Source organism: Montipora capricornis, chromosome 7 (assembly GCF_036669925.1).
Source record: "Montipora capricornis isolate CH-2021 chromosome 7, ASM3666992v2, whole genome shotgun sequence".
Lineage (NCBI taxonomy): Eukaryota > Metazoa > Cnidaria > Anthozoa > Scleractinia > Acroporidae > Montipora > Montipora capricornis.
In genome coordinates this window covers 39,876,440-39,893,913 of record NC_090889.1, presented here as the reverse complement: position 1 = coordinate 39,893,913, position 17,474 = coordinate 39,876,440, and the positions used below count along the sequence as shown (strand labels likewise).

General features: G+C 39.1%; 1 pseudogene; it reads left to right on the top strand.

Annotated features, from left to right (window-relative positions):
* Window positions 1-1,842: 1,842 nt before the first annotated feature.
* Window positions 1,843-5,262, top strand: LOC138055942 (uncharacterized; annotated as a pseudogene).
* The last annotated feature ends 12,212 nt before the right edge of the window (window positions 5,263-17,474 follow it).

The window sequence follows — 17,474 nt, the reverse complement described above, 5'->3', positions numbered from 1 at the left end:
TCAAATTCTAGTATAATAATAATGATAATAATAATAATAATTTTAAATTTTAATATAACTGTCAAATTTTGACAGATTGATGAATTGACAAATGAGTGTGAAGTGAGGAACAAAAGATCAAGACTACCTGCTAGAACAAGTGAGCTTGATTTGCAGTCAAGTGAGAAACTACACCTTTCAAGGGCACAGATTATGCGAAGAAGAAAAATAACTCTAGAGGTACTGAGGCCAGTTCACTGTGGGATGAAAAAAATATTGGCCCAGCCTGACAAACCAGTCCTTGACACTGCCCGCAAGAAATGTATGACAGAATACATTAGAATGTCAAAAACCTGTACACAGATTGTGCAACAGATTGTACAAACCAACATCCATGAATATGAGAACAGTTTAAGAAACAAAGTGAGAAGTATGCATGTTTTATACGAAGGTGGCCTTATCAGCAAAAAGAAGTACACCAGTATTCCGAATACTTCAGATGTAGTAAAGGAAAGTGCAAGAAAATCTAAAAACAACAAAACTGAATTCATGAAGAAATGTAAAGTTCCCAAGATTGTGCCATACAAATCCTTAGCAAGTTTTTTTCCGAAACATTGACATTGGGGAGATCATAGATCTAGAAAAACACTAAGCTGCCAAATTTAATGTTGAGGCATTTCCTGTAGTGTACAGACCTCTAAAGCCCTTCCTTTTGAAGCTTGCTGACCTGTCTCTCTTTCTGGATGAAAGAGTTCCTTGTCTACATTGGTTCAATGCCCAGAAAGGCGTGCTATACATTGCTATTGGGGCAGATGGGGCACCATTTGGAAGGGATGACACTGCCACTGGTAATTATATTTCTAGAAACATAGCACGTACACAGGGCAATCATTATACCTACTGCTATTTATTTCTCCAAGCAGTCAAGCTCATGCAGTTATATTCATTGTCGTTGTGCAAATTTTTAAGCATATCTACACTAATTCTATTCCTACACCTTTTTAGACTACTTACATGAAATTGTGCCTTGTAATTTCAATTCACCTGTAAACAGTCAGAAAGGGTGGGGTGGTTTAACCCTTAAGATAAAGTTGCTTAATTTCAAACAAGTTTTGTTTCTGTTTTTTCTTTGGTGCTTCACTGCAAAGATCTCTGAATTACTAATTGTCTTCTCCAGTCTTAAAATGTTGATGTTAGATTCAGTTACAAGCTGTAAATATTTATCCCAAGAACATATAATGTTTTAATCATTGGTTTCAATTTGCAGCATACATCGTTAGCATCCTAAACCTATTACAGAGGGCGCAAAGTTGTAACAACAATCATCTACTGATGGGGTCAAATTCACCTGAGGACAGTCCATTAATGAAACATTACACAGATCATTTAAGCAGAGAAATGGCAGAAATTAAAGTTAAGCAGTTAACTACTCCACAAGGCCATCAGATTACATTCAGAATGAAGCTGGTCCCCTGTGACATGAAGTGGGCATCATCTATGTCTGGCGAACTAAACAACTGCGCGTTTTACTTTTCACCATTTGCAAATGTAAACCAGAATGACAAAATGACAATGGATGGGTCAATTGGTGCAGGGCCTAAGGACACATGGCAAGAATGGAAGTACAGTGTATGAAAAGAGAATTGCAACAGCCAAGAAGGTTGAAAAATTGAAAGCAAAACTCCGGGATCCTTCAGGAAAGCAAAGAAGCTAGTGAGGTCACAAAGTTGATTTCGAAGGAGGAACCAAGGCAGGAATTTATCCCACCACTTGGTAAGTTTGTGAATCTGATTAAACCAGAACCCTTGCATAAACACAAATAATGCCTGGCAGCAATGGTTTACAAATCTACTGACAGTGGTTATGCAATACACTAATGATTCCCAACTTAAATCAGCCACAACTTTATCACACATGCCAGATGCTTCGCCACTGATCAAATTCCTGACATGTGTGAGAGAAACTGCAAAGTGTAGCAGGCCTTACAATTCCTTTGTGCGATGGTTTGGGGAGAAGAGGAAAAAGGGCATTTCTTTCTCTTACCGCTTTACAGGATTGGAATCAAAGAATTTTTCATGGAACTTCCCTTCCTTAATTCAGGAGGTCTTGTCAATTTCAACACCGTCACAAAGTTCTATACTCAAACTCCATGTACTGGCATTTGTTGGACTGAAACTTAGGGACTCGGCATCCCTTTATTTAAGGGTTGAGGTCAGCAAAGCACAAGTAGCTGATGTGAAGACCTTGTGCCAAGATTATTTTAAAGCAATTGTGTTGCTTTTAAATGGCGTGAACCCACCTGTGTGGACTCTGGGATGTGCCGTACCACACCACACCACCTTGGGCTAAACTCGATTCAAGGCCGTGAGGTCAAGCATGTGAAGTTGGCAATTTACATAAAGAACACATGCAATCTGAAGAAGAGTTTCCGGTGGCGAATTGTCTTCAGACATGAGTATGTCACCTTAGTTTGGCTTCGGGAAATGGACCCCTACAGTGTTTCCTACAAGCAAAGACGAGAATCATACATCCCAAAGAGAGTGAAGGAGGGCGATGACAGGTTCTGCCAGTGTGGAATGTTAAAATCAAACAATGCTGGTTGCAATATCTGCACTTATCTAGTACTATCACAACTCACATCAGGGAAAGTGTGGCCACTCGAAAGGTTGTCCAAAGGTAGGGATTTAATTTAATTTTATTTCTGGGCAGGGGGGAGAGGTGAAGCCAAGAAATTCTTGGTATCAGTAATTATTAAACAAAGTCAAAATCTGTCTGTACATGTCCTTAGGCTAGTATTACAAATGACAGACATAAATTAACTTTTTTTTTTCCAGGATTTACTTTAATTTAACTTCTAGAAAGGAAGGGGGGGGGGGGGGGAGGGGAGAGGTGCAGCCAATAAGTGTTTTTTGTTTTTTTTCACAAAATTAAAAATCTTCAGAAATTGATCGTGTTATCAGTAAGTAAACAAAGTCAAAATTTGTCTGTACATGTCCTAGTATTACAAATGACATACTTAAACGTAACTTCTTTTTTTTCCTTTTGGGCCCTGATCATTACAGATTTTCACAACAAAAGGTAGAGTGCATGTGTGTGTTGTTTCCGTTTTTGTGCATTTACAGGGTTTGGTTTTTAAATCAATGGAAGCGATGCTTTTTGCGAACTTGCTGTGATATTTGAAGGGTGGCCTCATGTAAGATACAGTGGGCATAAACTTTGTGTGTAGGAAAGCTCTGTGAGTAGGAAAGCAACACCTCTCTTCATATCCTGTTTCATAAAACAAATATAGAGTAAGGATAGATGGCCAAATGTTGCCACCCATGTGACCCCAAGCTGGGTGGAGAGTCTAGTGCACTCCACTTGGTGCTTGTGTCACTTTCCCGCTTCCCGAGGCCCACATAGTCATGATCATCAACCAATCCCAGGTAATGCTCCATACAACCTAACAGGTCATTGCACACAATTGCACTAGTCAACTTTGTTGAATACAGACTGAATACAGTTCAGCAGCTCTCTGTATTGTGACTGTTAGGATGTTACAGGAACCATAACTGGGTCGCTGTCTGAGATTTCATTGCTGGTGTCAGAGGACGGTCTGTGTTCAAGCTGGGGTCAATCAGATTTAGCTTCAGTTACGATGCCACCAAATCAAAACGCCTGATACATTGTAACATACCAAGGGCTTAAGATTCCCTAGTGACGGAGGTGTTGCTTTCTAGTATAGTGTAGAGGAATTGTGTCTTTAATAACTAAAGATCTTCCTGACACAGAAAGAACTTTTTTTTTTTCAGGACATGACTAAGTGAATGTGTAAGAAAAAGGATAAAACTAGACAATCTGATACTAAATGACTATGATGACTATGATCAAAATGAAGGAATGATGGTGTAAGTTACATGTACATGTTGAGCAATTGCCAATTAAAGAAGCCTGAAAAAAAAAATTCAGGCCCCCAGTTGGATGCCCACCCATAATCTCCAAGATGCTACAGCTAGCTAACACTCCTCCAATAGTGAGATTGCAGGAGCCGTATTGCAAGAGCACGAAAAACCAATGTGGAAATAAAAATCCTAACACAGGGAGAAACTATCATGTTAGCCAAACTCTTAATAAAAAAAACTTGACTTGTTGAGTTTATGATAATCAAACCCAAGCACACTGGTGGCAGGGAAGAGTTTTACGTTCCTGAAAGTTCGCCCGGATGATACGTGAACTGTGTGTACATCAATAGACGAAGAGATTCACATTGATTGTAGTTTTATAATAATATAGGGTTATATAATAATTGGCAGTGCTAATCACCCTTTAATTGCAGTATTACGACTGAATTGCAAAAAGGGTGCAGCTCACGACTCATATCAGGGAAAGTGTGGCCACTGGAAAGGTTGTCCAAAGGTAGGGATTTAGTTTAATTTTATTTCTGGGCATGGGTGAGAGGTGAAGCCAATATGCGTTTTTTTTTTTTCGCAAAATTTAAAAACTTCAGAAATTCTTGGTATCAGTAAGTAAACAAAGTCAAAATTTGTCGGTACATGTCCTAGTATTACAAATGACGTACTTAACGTAACTTCTTTTTTCCAGCTTGAAGAATGCCTTGCATTAAAACTTTCTTAAGTCTGAGAAGGTAAGCTGGATGGCATGGAGCAATAATGAAATTGTGTTCATCACCCAATGAACGCATACATGTAACACTGTACAAACATATTAACTTACTGCAAGTACAGTGTAGATGAATTTAAATGAAAGTGTAATAAGAGATGTAAACAAATACATGTACATGTGCTTTCTAATGGTCTTAAAATAAATGGAAGCAGTGCTTTGATAAAAAGCCTGGTCTTAACTGCAGCGCTCAATGAAACCTCCCTCCCTGTACAACACATAATCACATAATATACTGATCATTACAGATTTTAACAACAAAAGGTACAGTGCATGAGTGTGTTGTTTTTGTTTTTGTGCATTCAGAGGGTTTGGTTTTTAAATCAATGGAAGCGATGCTTTTTGCCAGCTTGCTGTGATATTTGAAGGGCGGCCTCATGTAAGATACTGTGGGCATAAACTTTGATAATCAGCCTGGTCTTAATTGCGTCGCTCATTGAAACCTAACCCTCCCTGTAAAACACATAATCACATAATATACTGGGCCCGGTTGTTCGAAAGCCGATTAACTTAATCCAGGATTAGCGTACACTTTTGTTTCATGTTTTCAACTTTTAGTTGATAGTTTCTTTATTTTATTTTTCTCTTTCAGGGTTGACTTCTGCTAATGCAAAGTTTTGCTGAATATCAGTGTTGAACAACATTTGAGAATTAGAGAAATATAACTCCAAGGTTAATTTTTAATCTGGGATTAGCGTTAATCGGCTTTTAAACAGCCGGGCCCTGATTATTACAGATTTTCACAACAAAAGGTAGAGTGCATGACTGTGTGTTGTTTCTGTTTTTGTGCATTTACAGGGTTTGGTTTTTAAATCAATGGAAGCGATGCTTTTTGCCAGCTTGCTGTGATATTTGAAGGGCGGCCTCATGTAAGATACAGTGGGCATAAACTTTGATAATCAGCCTGGTTTTAATTGCCTCGCTCATTGAAACCTCCCTGTAAAACATGTAATATGCTGATCGTTACAGATTAAAACAGCAACAGGTCGTCTTTTTTCCTTTTTGTTAATAATTTATTGATATCAAGCATTTGTGAAAAATTGTAAGAGGATGGTGCATTCTTGGAATGAATGCGTGACGAGTCCCTAAGGACATGGCCTAAGAACTAAAAACACCATACCCTAAGAAAGTTCGCCCAGATGACACGTGAACTGTGTGTACATCAATAGACGAATAGACTCACATCGATTGTAGTTAATAATAATATAGACTTATGTAATAATTGGCAGTGCTAATCACCCTTTACTTGCAGTATTAGGACTGAATTGCAAAAGTGCGCAGCTCACGATATTGTGCTGAAAGCATGCGAAAACGCCTCTGGGTACCGCTGGACAGGACCATGTTTGATGTCGAAGCACAGCACCACAGGTAGATGTTAATTAGCTGCGAGTAGGAAAGAAACACCTCTCTTCATATCCTGTTTCATAAAACAAATATAGAGTAAGGATAGATGGCCAAATGATGCCACCCACGTGACCCCAAGCTGGGTGGAGAGTCTAGTGCACTCCACTTGGTGCTTGTGTCACTTTCCCGCTTCCCGAGGCCCACATAGTCGTGATGATCAACCAATCCCAGGTCATGCTCCATACAATCTAACAGGTCATTGCACACAATTGCAGTAGTCAACTTTGTTGAATACAGGCTGAATACAGTTCAGCAGCTCTCTGTATTGTGACTGTTAGGATGTTATAGGAACCATAACTGGGTCGCTGTCTGAGATTTCATGGCTGGTGTCAGAGGACGGTCTGTGTTCAAGCTGGGGTCTTTCAGATTTAGCTTCAGTTACAATTATGCCACCAAATCAAAACGCCTAATAACATACCAAGGGCTTAAGATTCCCTAGTGACGGAGGTGTTGCTTTCTAGTATAGTGTAGAGGAATTGTGTCTTTAATAACTAAAGATCTTCCTGACACAGAAAGAAGTTTTTCTTTTTTCAGGACGTGACTAAGTGAATGTGTAAGAAAAAGGATAAAACTAGACAATCTGATATTAAAATCAGTTTGATGACTATGATCAAAATGAAGGAATGATGGTGTAAGTTACATGTACATGTTGAGCAATTGCCAATTAAAGAAGCCTGAAAAAAAAACTTTCAGGCCCCCAGTTGGATTCCCACCCATAATCTCCCTCCTCCAATAGTGAGATTGCAGGAGCCGTATTGCAAGAGCACGAAAAACCAATGTGGAAATAAAAATCCTAACACAGGGAGAAACTATCATGTTAGCCAAACTCTTAATAAAAAAAACTTGACTTGTTGAGTTTATGATAATCAAACCCAAGCACACTGGTGGCAGGCAAGAGTTTTACGTTCCTGAAAGTTCGCCCGGATGATACGTGAACTGTGTGTACATCAATAGACGAGGAGACTCACATTGATTGTAGTTTTATAATAATATAGGGTTATATAATAATTGGCAGTGCTAATCACCCTTTAATTGCAGTATTACGACTGAATTGCAAAAAGGGTGCAGCTCACGACTCATATCAGGGAAAGTGTGGCCACTGGAAAGGTTGTCCAAAGGTAGGGATTTAGTTTAATTTTATTTCTGGGCATGGGTGAGAGGTGAAGCCAATATGCGTTTTTTTTTTTCGCAAAATTTAAAAACTTCAGAAATTCTTGGTATCAGTAAGTAAACAAAGTCAAAATTTGTCGGTACATGTCCTAGTATTACAAATGACATACTTAACGTAACTTCTTTTTTCCAGCTTGAAGAATGCCTTGCATTAAAACTTTCTTAAGTCTGAGAAGGTAAGCTGGATGGCATGGAGCAATAATGAAATTGTGTTCATCACCCAATGAACCCATACCTGTAACACTATACAAACATATTAACTTACTGCAAGTACAGTGTAGATGAATTTAAATGAAACTGTAATAAGAGATGTAAACAAATACATGTACATGTGCTTTCTAATGGTCTTAAAATAAATGGAAGCAGTGCTTTGATAAATAGCCTAGTCTTAACTGCAGCGCTCAATGAAACCTCCCTCCCTGTACAACACATAATCACATAATATACTGATCATTACAGATTTTAACAACAAAAGGTACAGTGCATGAGTGTGTTGTTTTTGTTTTTGTGCATTCAGAGGGTTTGGTTTTTAAATCAATGGAAGCGATGCTTTTTGCCAGCTTGCTGTGATATTTGAAGGGCGGCCTCATGTAAGATACAGTGGGCATAAACTTTGATAATCAGCCTGGTCTTAATTGCATCGCTCATTGAAACCTCCCTCCCTGTAAAACACATAATCACATAATATACTGGGCCCGGTTGTTCGAAAGCCGATTAACTTAATCCAGGATTAGCGTACACTTTTGTTTCATGTTTTCAACTTTTAGTTGATAGTTTCTTTTGCTTATTTTTCTCTTTCAGGGTTGACTTCTGCTAATGCAAAGTTTTGCTGAATATCAGTGTTGAACAACATTTGAGAATTAGAGAAATACTGTATAACTCCAAGGTTAATTTTTAATCTGGGATTGGCGTTAATCGGCTTTTGAACAGCCGGGCCCTGATCATTACAGATTTTCACAACAAAAGGTAGAGTGCATGTGTGTGCTGTTTCTGTATTTGTGCATTTACAGGGTTTGGTTTTTAAATCAATGGAAGCAATGCTTTTTGCCAGCTTGCTGTGATATTTGAAGGGCGGCCTCATGTAAGATACAGTGGGCATAAACTTTGATAATCAGCCTGGTCTTAATTGCGTCGCTCGTTGAAACCTCCCTGTAAAACATGTAATATGCTGATCATTACAGCTTAAAACAGCAACAGGTCGTTTTTTTCCTTTTTGTTAATAATTTATTGATATCAAGCATTTGTGAAAAATTGTAAGAGGATGGCGCATTCTTGGAATGAATGCGTGACGAGTCCCTAAGGACATGGCCTGAGAACTAAAAACACCATACCCTTAAGAAAGTTCGCCCGGATGACACGTGAACTGTGTGTACATTAATAGACGAATAGACTCACATCGATTGTAGTTAATAATAATATAGACTTATGTAATAATTGGCAGTGCTAATCACCCTTTACTTCCAGTATTAGGACTGAATTGCAAAAGGGCGCAGCTCACGATATTGTGCTGAAAGCATGCGAAAACGCCTCTGGGTACCGCTGGACAGGACCATGTTTGATGTCGAAGCACAGCACCACAGGTAGATGTTAATTAACTGTGAGTAGGAAAGAAACACCTCTCTTCATATCCTGTTTCATAAAACAAATATAGAGTAAGGATAGATGGCCAAATGATGCCACCCACGTGACCCCAAGCTGGGTGGAGAGTCTAGTGCACTCCACTTGGTGCTTGTGTCACTTTCCCGCTTCCCGAGGCCCACATAGTCGTGATGATCAACCAATCCCAGGTCATGCTCCATACAATCTAACAGGTCATTGCACACAATTGCAGTAGTCAACTTTGTTGAATACAGGCTGAATACAGTTCAGCAGCTCTCTGTATTGTGACTGTTAGGATGTTACAGGAACCATAACTGGGTCGCTGTCTGAGATTTCATGGCTGGTGTCAGAGGACGGTCTGTGTTCAAGTTGGGGTCACTCAGATTTAGCTTCAGTTACAATGCCACCAAATCAAAACGCCTGATAACATACCAAGGACTTAAGATTCCCTAGTGACGGAGGTGTTGCTTTCTAGTATAGTGTAGAGGAATTGTGTCTTTAATAACTAAAGATCTTCCTGACACAGAAAGAACTTTTTCTTTTTTCAGGACGTGACTAACTGAATGTGTAAGAAAAAGGAATCTGATACTAAAATCAGTTTGATGACTATCATCAAATCAAGGAATGATGGTGTAAGTTACATGTACATGTTGAGCAATTGCCAATTAAAGAAGCCTGGAAAAAAAATTTCAGGCCCCAGTTGGATTCCCACCCATAATCTCCCTCCTCCAATAGTGAGATTGCAGGAGCCGTATTGCAAGAGCACGAAAAACCAATGTGGAAATAAAAATCCTAACACAGGGAGAAACTATCATGTTAGCGAAACTCTTAATAAAAAAAACTTGACTTGTTGAGTTTATGATAATCAAACCCAAGCACACTGGTGGCAGGCAAGAGTTTTACGTTCCTGAAAGTTCGCCCGGATGATACGTGAACTGTGTGTACATGAATAGACGAAGAGACTCACATTGATTGTAGTTTTATAATAATATAGGGTTATAATAATTGGCAGTGCTAATCACCCTTTAATTGCAGTATTACGACTGAATTGCAAAAAGGGTGCAGCTCACGACTCATATCAGGGAAAGTGTGGCCAATGGAAAGGTTGTCCAAAGGTAGGGATTTAGTTTAATTTTATTTCTGGGCAGGGGGGAGAGGTGAAGCCAATATGTGTTTTTTTTTTTTTTTTTTTCGCAAAATTTAAAAGCTTCAGAAATTCTTGGTATCAGTAAGTAAACAAAGTCAAAATTTGTCGGTACATGTCCTAGTATTACAAATGACATACTTAACGTAACATCTTTTTTCCAGCTTGAAGAATGCCTTGCATTAAAACTTTCTTAAGTCTGAGAAGGTAAGCTGGATGGCATGGAGCAATAATGAAATTGTGTTCATCACCCAATGAACCCATACCTGTAACACTGTACAAACATATTAACTTACTGCAAGTACAGTGTAGATGAATTTAAATGAAACTGTAATAAGAGATGTAAACAAATACATGTACATGTGCTTTCTAATGGTCTTAAAATAAATGGAAGCGGTGCTTTGATAAATAGCCTGGTCTTAACTGCAGCGCTCAATGAAACCTCCCTCCCTGTACAACACATAATCACATAATATACTGATCATTACAGATTTAAAAACAAAAGGTACAGTGCATGAGTGTGTTGTTTTGTTTTTGTGCATTCAGAGGGTTTGGTTTTTAAATCAATGGAAGCGATGCTTTTTGCCAGCTTGCTGTGATATTTGAAGGGCGGCCTCATGTAAGATACAGTGGGCATAAACTTTGATAATCAGCCTGGTCTTAATTGCATCGCTCATTGAAACCTCCCTCCCTGTAAAACACATAATCACATAATATACTGGGCCCGGTTGTTCGAAAGCCGATTAACTTAATCCAGGATTAGCGTACACTTTTGTTTCATGTTTTCAACTTTTAGTTGATAGTTTCTTTTGCTTATTTTTCTCTTTCAGGGTTGACTTCTGCTAATGCAAAGTTTTGCTGAATATCAGTGTTGAACAACATTTGAGAATTAGAGAAATATAACTCCAAGGTTAATTTTTAATCTGGGATTAGCGTTAATCGGCTTTTGAACAGCCGGGCCCTGATCATTACAGATTTTCACAACAAAAGGTAGAGTGCATGTGTGTGTTGTTTCTGTTTTTGTGCATTTACAGGGTTTGGTTTTTAAATCAATGGAAGCGATGCTTTTTGCCAGCTTGCTGTGATATTTGAAGGGCGGCCTCATGTAAGATACAGTGGGCATAAACTTTGATAATCAGCCTGGTCTTAATTGCATCGCTCATTGAAACCACCCTGTAAAACATGTAATATGCTGATCGTTACAGATTAAAACAGCAACAGGTCGTTTTGTCCTTTTTGTTAATAATTTATTGATATCAAGCATTTGTGAAAAATTGTAAGAGGATGGCGCATTCTTGGAATGAATGCGTGACGAGTCCCTAAGGACATGGCCTGAGAACTAAAAACACCATACCCTAAGAAAGTTCGCCCGGATGACACGTGAACTGTGTGTACATCAATAGACGAATAGACTCACATCGATTGTAGTTAATAATAATATAGACTTATGTAATAATTGGCAGTGCTAATCACCCTTTACTTGCAGTATTAGGACTGAATTGCAAAAGGGCGCAGCTCACGATATTGTGCTGAAAGCATGCGAAAACGCCTCTGGGTACCGCTGGACAGGACCATGTTTGATGTCGAAGCACAGCACCACAGGTAGATGTTAATTAGCTGTGAGTAGGAAAGAAACACCTCTCTTCATATCCTGTTTCATATACTTATATAGATTAGGGATATATTGCCAAATGATGCCACCCACGTGCCCCCAAGCTGGGTGGAGAGTCTAGTGCACTCCACTTGGTGCTTGTGTCACTTTCCCCGCTTCCCGAGGCCCACATAGTCGTGATGATCAACCAATCCCAGGTCATGCTACATACAATCTAACAGGTCATTGCACACAATTGCAGTAGTCAACTTTGTTGAATACAGGCTGAATACAGTTCAGCAGCTCTCTGTATTGTGACTGTTAGGATGTTACAGGAACCATAGACTGGGTCGCTGTCTTGGGGGAGAATTTTCATGGCTGGTGTCAGAGGACCTGTCTGTGGTTTCAAGCTGGGGTCACTCAGATTTAGCTTCAGTAACAATGCCACCAATCAAAACGCCTGATAACATACCAAGGGACTTTAAGAATTCCCTAGTGACGGGGAGGTGTTGCTTTTCTAGGTATAGTGTAAGAGGAATTGTGTCTTTAATAACTAAAGATCTTCCTGACACAGAAAGAAACGTTGTTTTCGTTTTTTTCAGGACTTGACTAAGTGAATGTGTAAGAAAAAGGAATCTGATACCTAAAATCAGTTTGTATGACTTTATGATCAAAATACCAGGAATGATGTGTGTAAGTTTTACATGTACATGTTGAGCAAATTGCCAATTAAAGAAGCCTGAAAAAAAAATTTCAGGCCCCCAGTTGGATTTCCCACCCATAATCTCCCTCCTCCAATAGTGAGATTGCAGGAGCCGTATTGCAAGAGCACGAAAAAACCATGTGGAAACTAAAAATCCTACACAGGGAGAAACTATCATGTTAGCCAAACTCTTAATAAAAAAAACTTGACTTGTTGAGTTTATGATAATCAAACCCAAGCACACTGGTGGCAGGCAAGGTTTTACGTTCCTGAAAGTTCGCCCGGATGATACGTGAACTGTGTGTACATCAATAGACGAAGAGACTCACATTGATTGTAGTTTTATAATAATATAGGGTATATAATAATTGGCAGTGCTAATCACCCTTAATTGCAGTATTACGACTGAATTGCAAAAAGGGTGCAGCTCACGACTCATATCAGGGAAAGTGTGGCCACTGGAAAGGTTGTCCAAAGGTAAGGATTTAGTTTAATTTTATTTCTGGGCAGGGGGGAGAGGTGAAGCCAATATGTGTTTTTTTTTTTGGCAAAATTTAAAAGCTTCAGAAATTCTTGGTATCAGTAAGTAAACAAAGTCAAAATTTGTCGGTACATGTCCTAGTATTACAAATGACATACTTAACGTAACTTCTTTTTTCCAGCTTGAAGAATGCCTTGCATTAAAACTTTCTTAAGTCTGAGAAGGTAAGCTGGATGGCATGGAGCAATAATGAAATGTGTTCATCACCCAATGAACCCATACCTGTAACACTGTACAAACATATTAACTTACTGCAAGTACAGTGTAGATGAATTTAAATGAAACTGTAATAAGAGATGTAAACAAATACATGTACATGTGCTTTCTAATGGTCTTAAAATAATGGAAGCGGTGCTTTGATAAATAGCCTGGTCTTAACTGCAGCGCTCAATGAAACCTCCCTCCCTGTACAACACATAATCACATAATATACTGATCATTACAGATTTAACAACAAAAGGTACAGTGCATGAGTGTGTTGTTTTTGTTTTTGTGCATTCAGAGGTTTGGTTTTTAAAACAATGGAATCGATGCTTTTTTCCAGCTTGCTGTGATATTTGAAGGGAGGCCTCATGTAAGATAAAGTGGGCATAAACTTAGATAAACAGCCTGGTCAAAATTGCTACGCTCATTGAAACCTCCCTCCCTGTAAAACACATAATCACATAATATACTGGGCCCGGTTGTTCGAAAGCCGATTAACTTAATCCAGGATTAGCGTACACTTTTGTTTCATGTTTTCAACTTTTAGTTGATAGTGTCTTGTCCTTATTTTTCTCTTTCAGGGTTGACTTCTGCTAATGCAAAGTTTTGCTGAATATCACTGTTGAACAACATTTGAGAATTAGAGAAATATAACTCCAAGGTTAATTTTTAATCTGGGATTAGCGTTAATCGGCTTTTGAACAGCCGGGCCCTGATCATTACAGATTTTCACAACAAAAGGTAGAGTGCATGTGTGTGTTGTTTCTGTTTTTGTGCATTTACAGGGTTTGGTTTTTAAATCAATGGAAGCGATGCTTTTTGCCAGCTTGCTGTGATATTTGAAGGGCGGCCTCATGTAAGATACAGTGGGCATAAACTTTGATAATCAGCCTGGTCTTAATTGCGTCGCTCATTGAAACCTCCCTGTAAAACATGTAATATGCTGATCGTTACAGATTAAAACAGCAACAGGTCGTTTTTTTCCTTTTTGTTAATAATTTATTGATATCAAGCATTTGTGAAAAATTGTAAGAGGATGGCGCATTCTTGGAATGAATGCGTGACGAGTCCCTAAGGACATGGCCTGAGAACTAAAAACACCATACCCTAAGAAAGTTCGCCCGGATGACACGTGAACTGTGTGTACATCAATAGACGAATAGACTCACATCGATTGTAGTTAATAATAATAGACTTATGTAATAATTGGCAGTGCTAATCACCCTTTACTTGCAGTATTAGGACTGAATTGCAAAAGGGCGCAGCTCACGATATTGTGCTGAAAGCATGCGAAAACGCCTCTGGGTACCGCTGGACAGGACCATGTTTGATGTCGAAGCACAGCACCACAGGTAGATGTTAATTAGCTGTGAGTAGGAAAGAAACACCTCTCTTCATATCCTGTTTCATAAAACAAATATAGAGTATGGATGATGGCCAAATGATGCCACCCACGTGACCCCAAGCTGGGTGGAGAGTCTAGTGCACTCCACTTGGTGCTTGTGTCACTTTCCCGCTTCCCGAGGCCCACATAGTCGTGATGATCAACCAATCCCAGGTCATGCTCCATACAATCTAACAGGTCATTGCACACAATTGCAGTAGTCAACTTTGTTGAATACAGGCTGAATACAGTTCAGCAGCTCTCTGTATTGTGACTGTTAGGATGTTACAGGAACCATAACTGGGTCGCTGTCTGAGATTTCATGGCTGGTGTCAGAGGACGGTCTGTGTTCAAGCTGGGGTCACTCAGATTTAGCTTCAGTAACAATGCCACCAATCAAAACGCCTGATAACATACCAAGGGCTTAAGATTCCCTAGTGACGGAGGTGTTGCTTTCTAGTATAGTGTAGAGGAATTGTGTCTTTAATAACTAAAGATCTTCCTGACACAGAAAAACTTTTTCTTTTTCAGGACGTGACTAAGTGAATGTGTAAAGAAAAAGGAATCTGATACTAAAATCAGTTTGATGACTATGATCAAAATCAAGGAATGATGGTGTAAGTACATGTACATGTTGAGCAATTGCCAATTAAAGAAGCCTGAAAAAAAAATTTCAGGCCCCCAGTTGGATTCCCACCCATAATCTCCCTCCTCCATAGTGAGATTGCAGGAGCCGTATTGCAAGAGCACGAAAACCAATGTGGAAATAAAAATCCTAACACAGGGAGAAACTATCATGTTAGCCAAACTTAATAAAAAAACTTGACTTGTTGAGTTTATGATAATCAAACCCAAGCACACTGGTGGCAGGCAAGAGTTTTACGTTCCTTAAGTTCGCCCGGATGATACGTGAACTGTGTGTACATCAATAGACGAGAGACTCACATGATTGTAGTTTTATAATAATATAGGGTTATATAAAATTGGCAGTGCTAATCACCCTTTAATTGCAGTATTACGACTGAATTGCAAAAAGGGTGCAGCTCACGACTCATATCAGGAAAAGTGTGGCCACTGGAAAGGTTGTCCAAAGGTAACTTAAGGATTAAGTTTAATTTATTCTGGGCAGGGGGGGGAGGTGAAGCCAATATGTGTCTTTTTTTGGCAAAATTTAAAAGCTTCAGAAATTCTTGGTATCAGTAAGTAAACAAAGTCAAAATTTGTCGGTACATGTCCTAGTATTACAAAATGACTACTTAACGTAACTTCTTTTTTCCAGCTTGAAGAATGCCTTGCATTAAAACTTTCTTAAGTTGAGAAGGTAAGCTGGATGGCATGGAGCAATAATGAAATTGCGTACATCACCCAATGAACCCATAGCTGTAACACTGTACGAACATATTAACTTACCGCAAGTACAGTGTAGATGAATTTAAATGAACTATATAAGAGATGTAAACAAATACATGTACATGTGCTTTCTAATGGTCTTAAAATAAATGGAAGCGGTGCTTTGATAAATAGCCTGGTCTTAACTGCAGTGCTCAATGAAACCTCCCTCCCTGTACACACATAATCACATAATATACTGATCATTACAGATTTAACAACAAAAGGTACAGTGCATGAGTGTGTGTTTTTGTTTGTGCATTCAGAGGGTTTGGTTTTTAAATCAATGGAAGCGATGCTTTAATTTTGCCAGCTTGCTGTTATATTTGAAGGGCGGCCTCATGTAAGATACAGTGGGCATAAACTTTGATAATCAGCCTGGTCTTAATTGTGTCGCTCATTGAAACCTCCCTGTAAAACACATATTCACAATATACTGGGCCCGGTTGTTCGAAAGCGGATTAACTTAATCCAGGATTAGCCTACACTTTTGATTCATGTTTTCAACTTTTAGTTGATAGTTTCTTTTCCTTATTTTTCTCTTTCAGGGTGACTTCTGCTAATGCAAAGTTTTGCTGAATATCAGTGTTGAACAACATTTGAGAATAGAGAAATATAACTCAGGTTAATTTTTAATCTGGGATTAGCGTTAATCGGCTTTTGAACAGCCGGGCCTGATCATTACAGATTTTCACAACAAAGGTAGTGCATGTGTGTGTTGTTTCTGTTTTTGTGCATTACAGGGTTTGGTTTTTAAATCAATGGAAGCGATGCTTTTTGCCAGCTTGCTGTGATATTTGAAGGGCGGCCTCATGTAAGATACAGTGGGCAAAACTTTGATAATCAGCTGGTCTTAATTCGTCGCTCATTGAAACCTCCCTGTAAAACATGTAATATGCTGATCGTTACAGATTAAAACAGCAACAGGTCGTTTTTTTCCTTTTTGTTAATAATTTATGATATCAAGCATTTGTGAAAAATTGTAAGAGGATGGTGCATTCTTGGAATGAATGCGTGACGAGTCCCTAAGGACATGGCCTGAGAACTAAAAACACCATACCTTAAGAAAGTTCGCCCGGAGACACGTGAACTGTGTGTACATCAATAGACGAATAGACTCACATCGATTGTAGTAATAATAATATAGATTATGTAATAATTGGCAGTGCTAATCAACCTTTACTTGCAGTATTAGGACTGAATTGCAAAAGGGCCAGCTCACGATATTGTGCTGAAAGCATGCGAAAACGCCTCTGGGTACCGCTGGACAGGACCATGTTTGATGTCGAAGCACAGCACAAAGTAGATGTTAATAGCTGTGAGTAGGAAAGAAACACCTCTTTCATATCCTGTTTCATAAAACAAATATAGAGTAAGGATAGATGGCCAAATGATGCCACCCACGTGACCCCAATGGGTGGAGAGTCTAGTGCACTCCACTTGGTGCTTGTGTCACTTTCCCGCTTCCCGAGGCCCACATAGTCGTGATGATCAACCAATCCAGGTCATGCTCATACAATCTAACAGGTCATTGCACACAATTGCAGTAGTCAACTTTGTTGAATACAGGCTGAATACAGTTCAGCAGCTCTCTGTATGGTGACTGTTAGGATGTTACAGGAACCATAACTGGGTCGCTGTCTGAGATTTCATGGTGGTGTCAGAGGACGGTCTGTGTTCAAGCTGGGGTCACTCAGATTTAGCTTC